At 43.3% G+C, this 14,139-nt stretch overlaps 1 protein-coding gene across 1 annotated transcript in view; it reads right to left on the reverse strand.

Annotated features, from left to right (window-relative positions):
• hivep2a (HIVEP zinc finger 2a) overlaps positions 1-8,125 on the reverse strand; it is a 70,869-nt gene extending 62,744 nt beyond the window's left edge. Inside the window, exons 1-2 of the mRNA XM_054762724.1 lie at positions 7,737-8,125; positions 1,182-1,235 (exon numbers count right to left, since the gene is read on the reverse strand). The gene's annotated coding sequence lies outside the window, so the exon portion shown is untranslated. The remainder of the gene's footprint in view (positions 1-1,181; positions 1,236-7,736) is intronic.
• Positions 8,126-14,139: the final 6,014 nt, after the last annotated feature.

A 14,139-nucleotide genomic window follows, 5' to 3' on the forward strand; every position in this document is an offset into this window, starting at 1 on the left:
AAAAATATGTTATTTTTTTAAGAGTCATAATATTATGAGAAACAACCAAAACAAAATAAAGTTGTCATTTTCGGCAAATTATATTTGGACAAAAAGTTTATAAATATTATGGGAATAAATTCATAATATTACCAAAAGAAAATATATGAAAGTTGTTTAAGAAGACAGTTGAAATATTTGAAAAATTAAGCTGAGATGTAGTTTTTTCTGAGGTGCAGCTTCTTAGCATATCTATTACAAAATATCAAAGTGGCCCTTGCATCCTTTCATTTTTCAGTATGCGGCTCTTGCTGGCACGGTGGTCTAGTGGTTACCATGTTGGCCACACAGTCACAGTCAGGAGATCGGGAAGACCTGGGTTCGATTCTCCCTTGCATGTTCTCCCCGTACGTGCGTGGGTTTTCTCCCGGTACTCCGCTTTTCTCCCACATTCCAAAAACATGCATGTTAGGTTAATTGGCGACTCTAAATTGTCCATAGGTATGAATGTGAGTGTGAATGGTTGGTTGCCTATATGTGCCCTGCGATTGGTTGGCGACCAATGTGTACCCCGCCTGCCGCCCGAAGTCAGCTGGGATAGGCTCCAGCATACCCCCGCGACCCTAATGAGGAGACGCGGTATAGAAAATGGATGAATGGCTCTTGCTGGAAAAAGTTTGGACACTTCTGGGTTAGACTATGTTTTGGTTAAAGTCAGACTTTCTGGAATGGATTAATGACGCTAACCGAGGTTCCACCATAAAATGGAGAAATGGGGGAAAAAGCTGGCAGAGATTTCATGGCGTGATCCAAATATTGGCGAGAATGCTCTGTCGAGTGGTTGCAATTTACCATTAAAAAGTAGAGATGAAAAAGAAGATAAATATTGCGATGGTCATTATCGGTAAGTGTACAATGACAGTAATGGGTTTGGGACAGCATTACACAAGTACACAGTGTACTTTTTGAAGTGTAACGATGGAAGTACTCCATTTGAGTCACAGCATATCTCAGCTTCCATTCTGTTGATGTGTCAGTCGCGTGTCACATGACAAAGCTCTCAATCATTCCACTTCAAGCACATAGGACGACCTCAAGCTCAGAGCCGATTCCAGTTGTCTTTGGACTGAACGTCTGTCAATCACAGCTACGTAGCCCCTACACACACACACACACACACACACACACACAAATTGTATTACCTGGTGGTGGTCCTGTGGTCCAGCCCAGTGAACCCACAAAGCGGTTGTTAGCACCTGGGGGGTACAGAGAGAACATCATGAGGGTGAACTTTAGCACACATATTTACACTGTACAGTAGTCTCACTGTCTGAGGGGGGTTGCAAGTATTAGATAGAGAGACAGATAGAAAGATATACAGTATACTGCAGTGTTGATGACTGAAGCAGAGTTTTTCTAGCTGAGACAATGAATTTGATGTGGAGTATTTTTACTTCCTGCATGGTGACATTCTGATCCTGCCCTCACGCTTCTAAAAAAACATTATCTTCATCTTCCCCACGCGTCTGACAAACATGAACAAACAAAGACGACACATCACGTCAGTTTCATGTTGCTTTTTGTCGTTTTGTCTCCTTCTTTGGGTGCGTCTTAAACCCGCTGGGCTTTCTCGTCAGCGTTCGCCGTCGCTTTTAATCTCCTGATACTTTTAAAGCCAGGCGTTATCATCCGCGGGGATATGCAAATAAGTCAACATTAGGGGGAAAAATCAGAGGCTGACATCGAGGGGCGGACCCCTAACATAACAGTAGGGGAAAGTTTGAAGTAGAAATATTAGAAAAAGCTGGTATGAAGCAGTGGAGGTGTGCCTAACATTGTGTCCAGTGAGTTCATATGAATGGCGGCATGATGACATTAGTAGCAGACATGCTGTGACGTTGATGTAGCAGCAGTGTCGTACGCAATAATGCATGAAGAGTTGAACTCAAAGCTGGTGAGAAAGTAGGCCAGTTTGGGGAACGCTCCGTCTGCCCCCCCAGCATTTATTTAAACACAACAAGGTCTCATGGGACCAGTTATAAATGGATCGTCTGCGCATATTAAGATGTACTTCTTTCATTTTTAGCGCCTGTAAAGAGTCTTTGTGGCGTGTCAGATTGCCATCAATGTCTGATGGATAAAGACGACCACTTCATGAACATTTGTGTTCTCGGGACTATCTAGGACAAGGGTGACCAAAGTGTGGCACGGAGGCCACTTGTAGGCTGCGGCTTGTTTTTTATTGGCCTGCGACACATTCTAAATATACAATTCAACAAGAAAAAGCAGAAACTCTTGGTATGAATAACACTAATAATAATAATAAGACGCTTTTCTAACTGTAACACAAAGCTCTTTTTTGTTTACGTTTACATAACGTCTTAGTCTAACGTCATTGCTTTCAGCCTTTTTCAACAATTCCAAATATAAAAACGGCTTCCGAATTCTTTGATTTTTTTAGTATGCTGCTCTCAGTGGACACCCCTGATCAAGGAGGAGAAGAGCCAAGACAGGTACAGTAGATCTTCTTTTTGTACAGGAAACAACACAATACACACACAAAGTACTTGTGTGAGTAAAGTACTCGTGCATGTCTAAACACCTTACGCACATGTACATGTACTGTTCCACATGGAAACAGTCAAAAATAAGAAAAATGACAGAATGAGTTTCTGTTCTGTTTCTGTCTGCTTGTGCTTGTGTGTCTCAATTGGTGCACTTGCACACTTACATTTAGTAAGTACACTGAGAAGAAAAAAAATAGGTTGTTTTTCTTGCAGAAAACACATCTCATCAATGATACAGTAAGTGGACACAAATGTATAAATATGTGATAATACGGGTGAAACGTACAGCATACATGCACCACTGTTATAAAAGCCCACTGTTATTACATGTTTATGTCTTATGCTTCACTGATAATGTTTTTTCATCAAGCGTTCAGATGTCGCACTTTGTTCGGCGCTGCTTGAACTCAGCATATTTGTTGTGAGATGCAAAAGTGAAACTTCTACACGTGACTCCCATTCCATGTGTTCATGGATCATCTTCAATTATCATTCATTCGTGGTGAGTAGCCATAAATTGTATACTTTAAATGTGTTTAATAAGTGTGTGGGGCATATTTAAGGCTTAAACCTGGATTGTATGGTGAATGAACGAAGACAATTGAAGAGAGAAGGGGAGGGTTCTGGAGTTGAATCAAATCTAATAATTACAACAGTCACTTTCATGGCAAATGTTGACCTGAAATTGGAGGAGAACGTCAACATCAAGCTAGCAGGGGTGTTTGGAGGGGGAGGACCGAGCCATCGAAAATCTCTGCCTCATTTGAATCAGGGAGTAAACAAATTTTCTATCATTTGTAATGAGTGTTAATGGAGAAATGGGGGAAAAAAGCTATTTTATGGGGTGATCCAAATGTTGGCGATAATGCTCCAGTGAGTGGTTGCAATCCACCATTCAAAAGAAGTGAAGTGTCGTATTGAAATGTACTGATGGAAGTACTCCATTTGAGCCTTGGTCTTTATTGCTCCTCCTCTTTGGTCCTCCTCCCTCCTATGGTGATGCTTTCCTCCACCATCTCTCCTCCTCTCCACCTTCACGCTTCCTGGTCTCCTCATGCACTCGAGCATCTCATCGCTGTTTGTGTGCGTCTTAATAATTCAGCCTGCACGCAGCGGCTCGCTCTCAGGTTCCTCTCAGCTCCCCGGCTGAGCTCGCTTACACGCAGGACAAGCTTTGCAGTCGTATTGACGGGCGGCAAGATGAGTTACACTCGGCCCATTGTGGCGCTCCGAACCGCTGCTCGGAAATTCTTTAGTCTCGCAAGGAGGCTCTCTTTGTGCCACAGCATTGTGTTACTGCTCTGCAAGGTGCACGACTTTGTGTGCTCAGGTGCTCCACACAATGTGTCAGTCCACCTCTGAAAGCTAATGGATCATTTACACTGACTGGCGCTTCATTAGGTACACAATCTAATCAGATCCAATTGTACTGTATTAAACATCAGCCTTTACAACAAAATGCTAACTTCCTTAGCGGAGATCATTCCAACATTTAATGAGTCTTAAGCAAGGTGGTGGGTCAGTTCCACCAGGACTTACATACAGTAGAACCTCCAGAACAGGGCTATCAAACTCATGTCATGGCCGTTTTATATTAATATTAAATATATCGTGGCAAACTCAAGCCCCACAAGAGATGGTCAGATGCAATGGACAACACTGAACTCACAGTGAGCTGGTCACAGAGTGGAATAACAAGGGGATCAGACAGAACACTAACTACAACCACGGCGCCACACCGTGTGCCAGGTAAGTAAACACACATGGGAAACTACTGCTACTATGGGGAACAATAAACAGCAACTATGTTAACTCTAAACATGCAACTTTAGTAAGTTTTTACAAAGCAAATGCTACAAGGCATGTTGGGAAGCCAGCAGCAGACAAGAAAAGCCTATGTCCTGAAGAACCGTTCATATTCTGAAGAACTGTTCGTGGCCTGAACTGCTATTAGTAAAGACTGAGAGGATTGGATCAGTTGCACTTTGTGTTGAATACTTGAAACCAGAGTTTGGCAGCAAGGCAGTGTTTTGCTCGTCTCAAGTAAGTCTCATGTCTTTAATCTCAAGTCTCGAGTCACCTCTCAAGTCAAGACAAGACAAGTCGAGTCAAGTCCGAAGTCATAGGCTTGAAATTTTCGAGTCCTTACAAGTCAGAATCACTGTTTATAGTCTCCCAAATAAAATGACATTTTAAAAACGGAACTAAATCTATTAAATTTGATAAACACAATGAATGAAATTTTAATATATTTTTTCTAAATAAAATAAGACCAGTGTGACAAGGCTTAGTCACAGAAATGGAGTGAATTCAGGATTTAGTCACAGCACAAAAATGTAATCCAAACATTCATTGTTTGTTCTTAAACCTGATTGGACGTTAATAGACGCATTCAATGAGGCATTTTTCAACTGGAAAATATGTTGTCTTGCTGGAAATGACATAATAGTATTCATAATGACACAACAACAATCGGGCTAGTTTGATTACGTTTAATGGTGGCACATTTTACTCAACACATTCAATGAAAAATTACAAGTCAAGTCCTGAGTCATTGATGTTAAAGTCCAAGTCAATTCAGTATTATCACTGTGGTTGTTGATATTACTTTGTCCTGTCCATCATCATCTTTATGGCCATCACAGACATTTGCTGATGTAGTCCTGTTTGTTTCTGTTGTTTTGTTATTGTCGTCGCAGTTGTTGTTGTTGCTGTTGTTCTTGTCTCTCTCTGTATTGTCCCGCTCTTGTCCCCACACTACCCCCTGTTTTATTTTCTCTTTTTCTCTATCCCCCCCTGCTCCAGTGTGGCCGCTCCAAATTTGCATAACAACTAAACATCAAATAAAGTCAAATAAATTCTGTATAACAGAGGAAGAGTATCTTACACTTTTCCCTGGCAGAGCAAATCTATTGAGCATGTAAGGGCATTTAGATCAACCATACTGTCTGCCCTAATGGCTGGACTGGACACAAGAAGAAAGTCGAGTCCAGTCAAGTTACAAGTCTTTGGTGATATTGTCAAGTCAAGTCAAGTCAAAAGTCATCATAATTGTGACTCAAGTCTGACTCAAGCTGCATGACTCGAGTCCACACCTCTGCTTGAAACCCTCGGCGGCCCCCAGGTAAGTTCAGTTCAAGACCTCTGCTTCACACACATACACGCTCCTATACCAACATTTAAAAAACATAAAAATGCACCAGATGTCGTCACACGTGACGCCAGCTCAAACGCGGCAGATGGCACGTGCACTCTCTCTCACGTGCACGGCACCAGCAGCACCGTAATGGCCGCCTCCTTACGAGGCCATCAGCGACTTTTACTGAGGAGCAAGCCTTCATTAGTGGTTCTTCTGTTTTTGACTGGCTCAGTGTCCAAACCTCGCTTCCATTTTCTCCGCTCTGCATTGTTTGGCTTTACGGCGTCAACGCTCGTTAAAAATTGGTGGCGACACGCAGCATGTGCAGATGTGACTTACTTCAAAATCATCCCTGCGAGATTTCTCATGTTTCTCATAAACTGCTCAGGAAAAAAGTTTTTATCAGGGCTGGGCCATAAATCCTCTCCCCCATGTTTGTACAGTGAAATCATACGGCTACGCTAGGTATATTTACACTCTTTCAACATTTATTTGCACTTTTACGACAAAGATATTTTCTATTTGTTTATCTTGCAACTTGTTGGTGCTCGTTGTTATTTTCACACAGTTTGAAGCTCCTCTTTAGTATGTTAAGACATATTGGACGGCTAAATTTATTTATTATTCTATTTATTATTTCTATCCCGCCCCATTTTTGGATGATAAACTACTTCCACGTTTTCCCTAATTCTACATTTCCTACGACAACATTCCCATTGAAAATGAATGGACAATTCTGAAAAGTTCCAAATTTCAGAACCATTTCAACATGGAAACATTCAGCTCATTCAGCACTTCAATATTATGTAACTTGATGGCCTGCCAGGGCTCAAACCTGCATCCACAGATCTCCACTGATTGAGAGTTGGGCAGCACCAGCCAACAAGTTAAAATCCCTGGGTTATCAACTCCTTATCCAGCGCGGCTCTCAAGGCGTCAGGGAGTGAGGTTTGCTCTGGCTGGCATCTGTTACAATTCAGTCATCCATCCATGTTTTATACCACTTGTCCTCATTAGGGTCGTGGGGATGCTGGAGCCTACATCCGTTACATTTACTCTTCCTAAAAATTCCCACTGTCCCCTAATTCCATATTTTCTGTATAGCATTCACACACAAATGATCTCCTCTAGTTATTGCTATTATTTGAAAACCAACTACTGCTGTGTATTTTTGAATGTATGTGGTTTTGGTAGTGATTGTCATTTGCAGTGTCCTTCAGCACCATACTGCCACCTGTTGCACACAGTAGGCTTTGGCGCTGACCTTTAACCTCTGACCCTTGCTGCATTGGTGTGTGTGTGTGGGGGGGGGCATCACAGGATTATGACGCGCAGTCTGCAAATAAAAAAGGGAAGTAAGGCTGAGTGAGCCTTGCTGCCGCTCCATGGAGGGACAGGCCGGTCGCGTGTCGGAGTCTCCCCGGCTGGGGCCCTCCTCTAGACGGCAACACGTCATGGAACATTCCCGGAACCAGCCAGCGCACCACCCACCATCGCTGGCTCTCTCTCATACAGACACACACACAAACAGAGGAAACAAACGGTGCACATAAAGTCACCGCGTTTGTACTGTACGAGGTGGTGGACACGCTAACACGCATAAAGTGAATGAAGGTTGGAATGATCCCACTTTGTTAGGTTACGCAAACAAGGAAGCAGCAGCGTTCCATAATCTATTTCAAAAAGCACACCATGACAGCAATAATCACACAAAGTGATCAGAATGACAGCAGGTGAAATAAAATCAAACCTACAGAGGTGTATGTGTGTGTTTGCGTGTGTCGCTGCACAAGCCGCTCCCAGCATGAGGACTCATGGCTTGACTTCCAGCCGCAGCCCGCCGCTACCTCCATGTCTCCCGGCCTGGCAGCAGCCAGCTCGGCCGTGCAAATTCCTCTGGGTGTTACGCAACCCTGGTAATCTGCATGCAAGGCGACGCGTGCCCGGGGTATTCCCCCACCATCGCCGTGCCCTCACCGGCTCGGAACACAAGACCACAGCCGCAAAGCAGCCACCCCAGCACCGAGCCCTCCTCCCCGGCCAGCTCTTACCTGCCGTCCGCCGAATGACAACAAGCCGCCCCGGTGACAGGAGATCCGATCCGGTTCCAGGAGAGTTTGACACCTCTCGGGTCGCCAGTCCGAATCCCGAGGACGGCGACTGGGAATCCACGAAAGAGGAGCGAGCGACACGGAGAGAAAAGTTGCGCGTAAAAATGGAAGGAATCCTTTCCGACCGGATTTCTGGTGCCGGAGCTCCTCAGCTGCAGTTAGCAGCACAGCGAATGTGAGCGTGTGTGTGTGTCAGAGTGAGATCCGGAGACACACACACACACACACACGCTCACGCACACACTCACACTGGGGGTTATTCCGAGCGACGCTTCCCAGAATAGAAGCAGCGAGGAGAGGCACTGAGAGATAGACAGTCGGTGTGCGTGTACGTGCGTGTGTGCGTGCGTGTGTGTGTGTGTGTGTGTGACGTCGTCGGATCCCCCAGCGCGCAACCAGGGTAGAGGGAGGGGAGGAGAGGAGGAACACTGGCCGAGGTCGAAGCTCTGTCTGCCGGCTTAGAGAGAGCAGGATTCCCCGTCACCTCTGGAACGACCTGTCTGACTGACTGTTCGTCTGACTGCATAATTGTCAGTCAGTCTGTCTGACTGACTGTTTGTCTGTCTGTCTGTATAATTGTCTGTCTGTCTGTCTGACTGACTGTTTCCCGTCTATGCTACACCACCTAATACAACATTTCAGCCTTTACCTAGATGATAATGTTGACTTTTGAGGTATTCATTTACAATATCTTTATTACCATATTATGTACTCTGTCTTACCAAGGGCGGGTTCTAAAATTTTGGGTAGCTAGACGACAAGGTCATGTGTCTGCCTGACTTCCTGTTTCTGTTCTCTATCTGAACACCAGAAACCTGGAAACTTCCAATGTCAAACTATAAGGAAAGTGCATCAGAACATTCCTATGGCTCATATCTCTTAAGGGACCAGGTCTTGGTGTTTGAGGGGGTTTTCTAGGGGGTCCAGAGATGAGCCACTGGGGATTGCAAGTTCTACAAGGTGGGGGCTACCAGAAGTATGCAGTCTGGTATGTGGGGTGGAGGGCTTCCCCATGTTTAAGGACCATAGCGGATCTAGTGTGGAGCAGGAGGGGCTCTCTTAGTGACCGTGGAGCATGGAGATGTATGGAGGTCAAGCAGAAGCAACACCTGGCATCACTTCACGTATCTTTGCCAGCTTCAAGACAACCTACATTGTCATCTACAGGGTGTCCCTATAATATTTACATGTAAAATACATACATAACAATAACAATTAATGCAATTAATAAGAAATTAAATAATTATTTTTAAATAATATATAAATATTAAAAAACACTAATTTATATTTATATAATAATATGAATTAAATAAAAACATCAGAAAATATGCATTTAAATTAGGTATATCCATCCATCCATTTTCTATGATGCTTGTCCTCATTAGGGTCGCGGGGGCATGCTGGAGCCTCTCCCAGCTGACTTTGGGCGAGAGGCGGGGTACACCCCGGACTGGTCGCCAGCCAATCGCAGGGCACATATAGACAGACAACCATTCACACTCACATTCATACCTATGGACAATTTAGAGTTGCCAATTAACCTAACATGCATGTTTTTGGAATGTGGGAGGAAACCCAGAGAAAACCCACGCACGCACGGGGAGAACATGCAAACTCCACACGGACATTAAATTATATATATCAAATAAATGATTGTATAAGATATGCATTTTTTTCTTGTTTCCAGGCTTTGGGGACACCCTGTACAGTTTGAGGGGATGTTCTAGTGTCAACAAAGGACTGATGGGACACAGCATTGTGGGTGGTAACCTTGTCATTTTCCTGACAGTACACAATTTATAGGTAGATGCTGTGTGTGTGTGTGTGTGTGTGTGTGTGTGTGTGTGTGTTAGTCCTGGCCAGCTATAAGTGGATTAATGTCTGCCTTTGCCTGTAAGAGGCTCATCGGTGCGTGACCTCGTCAGCGGTGATGCCGTGGCAACGGAGCACCATGGCGACCACGGCCTGCAGCAGCCTATGATGCGGTCATTTGCATATTTGCTTTCCATACGCAGGAAGGTGCACACACACACACACACACACACGTATATGGAGAGGAGGTGAACGTCGACAGGGTCTCGTCCTAAGAAAAATATGCACTCTTAAAGAAAAGAAAAAGCTCAGCATTGTTGTTGCCCAAACCGACAGTGGTTTTGCCAGCCTCCAGACGTCACCTGGCCCTACAATTACCTTGCCGTGACACTCATGTGAGGTTTGGAAGGTTTCTTCTATGTGTGTTTCATGGTAACATTGCAGACACCACAGTATTGTACAAAAGTATTTGTCCATCATTTGATACATTTTACACATTAAAAGATGTTAAACAAATCTGTTGTATATCAATATATGCTAAGCTATCTGAACAAAACACCATTTTAGCTTTGTGTTATAGCTGACAAAGAAAATGAGTGTAATATCTAATGATATATATTAGTAATAATTAGTTCATTGTATTCTTACAATGTGCAGAAGGCCAATAAAAAAGTAGTTGTACTACACCCTTGTACTGAACAGTAGCACATGGCAGACGACACACAAATGACAAATGTAGATTACAGAGTTGAGTGCAGATGCAGTCATTTATTCTTACCGTTTGACGGCATCAGTGGAAGCTGAATGTCCAGAACTTTTGTAATGTCTCTGTCCTGGCTGCTCAGTACAATACGGCTGTATTGACAAGAACTGTGAAAGGACAGTAAGAGGTTTAGACCGACATCTCCCTCAAGAACACGTTTTAGTGTTTTTAGGATTAAAAGTAGTGGTTAACTTATTATTACACATGTATGGCAGCTAAAGCCTTGTCTGTACACTTAATCAGCTCCGACGGTGTCAGATTCATTCATTACAGTATGTACCTTTATTATCTCAATTAAAAACGCCACAGGGTGTGTCTGCATACAAACATGGTGACAAGTGTCCAGATGCAGGTAATGATCTGATAACAGATAACATCTGTGCTGGAAATTTGGATGGCGGTAATCGGGGCACATGCAGCACACACACACACACACACACACGTACATACATACATATATATATATATATAAAATATACATACTGTATATATATATAAAACACACACACACATTTTTTTGCTCTCTCATCATGAAGTGTGGCTTCAGTCCCAGAGCATGAGTCATGTGTCGCTGGCCTCATATGACTGCAGCTTCAATCCTCCTTTCTTTTTTTGCCTTCTACCGTTGACTTGGAAGGAAGACAAGCGTGAAGCAGGAACTTGCTGAGCTGTTACGGTAAGTTTACACGAAGACGTCATCTGGTCAGCAAACTAGCCTAGAAGAAGAGCCACGATCCAAAGCTTTAACAAAGATGTATGCATGGAGAAGCTTCAACAAAGCACATAAGACATGCGACTACAAGACTGGACCACCTTCCTAATTTCATCATTTTGACTAAAGTTAAAAAAAAACAAAAAACGCCCGATTTCTTAATGTGGCGTGACAATAACCCACACCTGCACACACTGAAGCTGAAGGAACGGTAGCAGTGACAAAATGACAAAAACATACTTTATTTGTCGTACACAACAAATGATAAAAGTTGCCTTGTTACCATTGCACCAGTTATCTTCTATCAGCATGGAAGTAGGAGATTTAAGGGTGAACAAGCATATGCAGTACATCTGTATGCTTATGACATGTGTTAAGCAACATGCATGATATCACTTATTAATCATTATTGGATTCCACTGCATTGAGCTGTACCTAATGCTGTGACAAATGTTGATTAAAACGACTGACAATCAACAACCACTCAGTGGCCACATCATTAGGTACAGCACGATTTAATGTGATGCATTACAACTGCACTGCCTCACATGTATTTCTCTTTATATAAACTACATGAGAGGCTCAAAATATTAGAAACTAACTGTCATATTATTGAATGAATACCTCTCAATCAAAAGTCAGTATTTGTTTTTTTGTATATGTTGGATCTAAGCCAGCTGAACAAACCATCAACATCTTCACTGTCTGTTGCATAATATCTAATAATATAACTGATTAATAATGAATTAATTATTTTTACAATATACCGAAGACCCAAAATTGCCCCCACGCCGCATTTTGGGCACCCCTGACATAACAAAGAAAGTTTTGCCCTCCAAAAGAAGCAATACACATAAAGTTGTGTGGGAGAGATCCAAACATGTCGTCACTCCAAAGGCGCTAAAAGTGAGATAAGGAACAAGTGCACACACAGCCGCTCGCCCGAGGCTCCTGTCCCTGAACGCAACGCCATGCAAGACGAAGCTCTGCTGTGACAGCTGACTGATTAATAATACTTACTCACACACAGACAGACTATAAAGACTGCTCCCCTTGCTACCACACCTTCTGCAGTTTCCCACAGATTACCAGTGGGCAGGTTTCCTTAGTTAACATACTTACACATTCACACATTACATAATGTCTTTTCATGCACTAATCCCTCTCACTGTGTCTTTACACTTGCCTTGCATAAACACACACATGCCAGTGCAACAAGGTGTGGCGCTGCTGTTACATAACATCTGGAGGCTAAAGGTCAAACTACCTGGCAGATGAAAAAAAAAAGGACATCTTCAATGAGGCTACACAGCAGAGGCAGTATGGGGATAAACAGTACCCCCCATTGGTCACTGGCGGTACTGACACAATGGTTTCAACTGCTCATGTAAATCAGGGGAGTCCATTTGCACCCACACACAATAATCTCTGTACATACAAACTACAGTTATATATATTTATTGCATAGTGTAAGTCATTAAAATAACAATACAAAAGCTATGTTAAATATCTATATATGTAAAACTATGTACAAAAAGACTTTTGTTATCATTTGTAGAACTGTAATATAAATTGGACATGAGTCAACGTGAACATTTTCTGAGTTCATGGTCACAACTAGGTTTAATGCAATTATAGTGAAGGTGATTTTTTTTCCTGATATTTTGGTGCCCCCTGGAGGCCACGGCGCCCTAAGCATCCTATATTGCCTAATGGGCCAGTCGGCTCTACCTTAGAGAAACTGTGTTTATTTTTTGTTGTTGTCCTGTCCATTGTTTGTTCTAAATGCCCTTACGTGCTCAACAGATTTGCTCTGCCAGGGAAAAGTGTGAGATACACTTCCCCTGTTATACATAATTTATTTAACTTTGATGTTTTCTTGTTAAGCAAATTTGGAGCGGCCAGACCGGAGTAGGAGAGGATAGAGAAGAAAACAGAGGAGGGAGTGCGGGGACAAGAGGAGGGCGATAAAGAGAGAGAACAACAGCAACAACAACAATTGTGAAAACAATAATAAAACAACAGAAACAGCACGTATGTGACGGCTATAAAGACCATGACGGAAAGGACAAAATAATATCAACAACCACAATGATAATACTGCATTGAAACAGTCATACATACTGTATTAGTAGTATTAGTAGTAATGAAATTATTAACTATGATAGTTATCAGAATGACAACAACTGTAATGCACACAATTGTAATAACTATAATCATATTGCCAACATCCCCATCACTGTAATAAAACCAGCAACATAATAACACCCAGGTTTACTCACTGAGGGAAGTACGTATATACTGTGAGTGTGCATATGTATGTGTACAGGTATCTATGTGTGCAAGTCGTCATGTATGTAAATGTGCGTGAATGTGTGAGCGTGTAATTGTCACTGAGAATGCATAAAAGGAGAGGGATTGCCTCCCACCACCCAGCAACCTCCGTCCAACAGAGCCAGGCTGAGCCCCCACCACCAGAAAGTCACCGGGCCCACAGGGGCGGGCAGCACCAAGACCAGCCCCCCAAGGCCCAGCAAACAGAGCCCTCCCCACCGGAAAGACCAGCAAGGGGCCGCAGAGAGGCAATCCCAATCAGAAACAGGGCGCCGGCAGGCTGGAGGACAGCCAACCCCCAAGACCGGCGAGAGATCACACCCCACAAGGGCAGGCGGGCACCGGGGGCCACATACCAGCAGGCCCAGAGACGTCCCCGCAACCGGAAAGGAGCCCACCGACGGCGGAAGCACCACATACCCTGTGTGCATTATCTAATAAGCTACAATATTTAGGATTTCTACTGAGTAAACCTGCAATTTAAATGTCCTCAGCCCTGCTCATGCTAAAGAATGATACAACTAAACAAACATGAAAATATTTACTTCAATCCTGATTGCTACATCCTCTCTGGAGGACTTTCCACTCTGGAACATTTCGGAGATGAGTGGAAGAGAGAGCGAGGAGACACAGTATGTGTGTGTGTGCATGAGAGTGTGTGTGTGTGTGTGAGACTAATTGACATCCTGGTACGGGCAGAATTATTTCCACAATGGGAAACT

Source organism: Dunckerocampus dactyliophorus, chromosome 19 (assembly GCF_027744805.1).
Source record: "Dunckerocampus dactyliophorus isolate RoL2022-P2 chromosome 19, RoL_Ddac_1.1, whole genome shotgun sequence".
Classification (NCBI taxonomy): Eukaryota; Metazoa; Chordata; class Actinopteri; order Syngnathiformes; family Syngnathidae; genus Dunckerocampus; species Dunckerocampus dactyliophorus.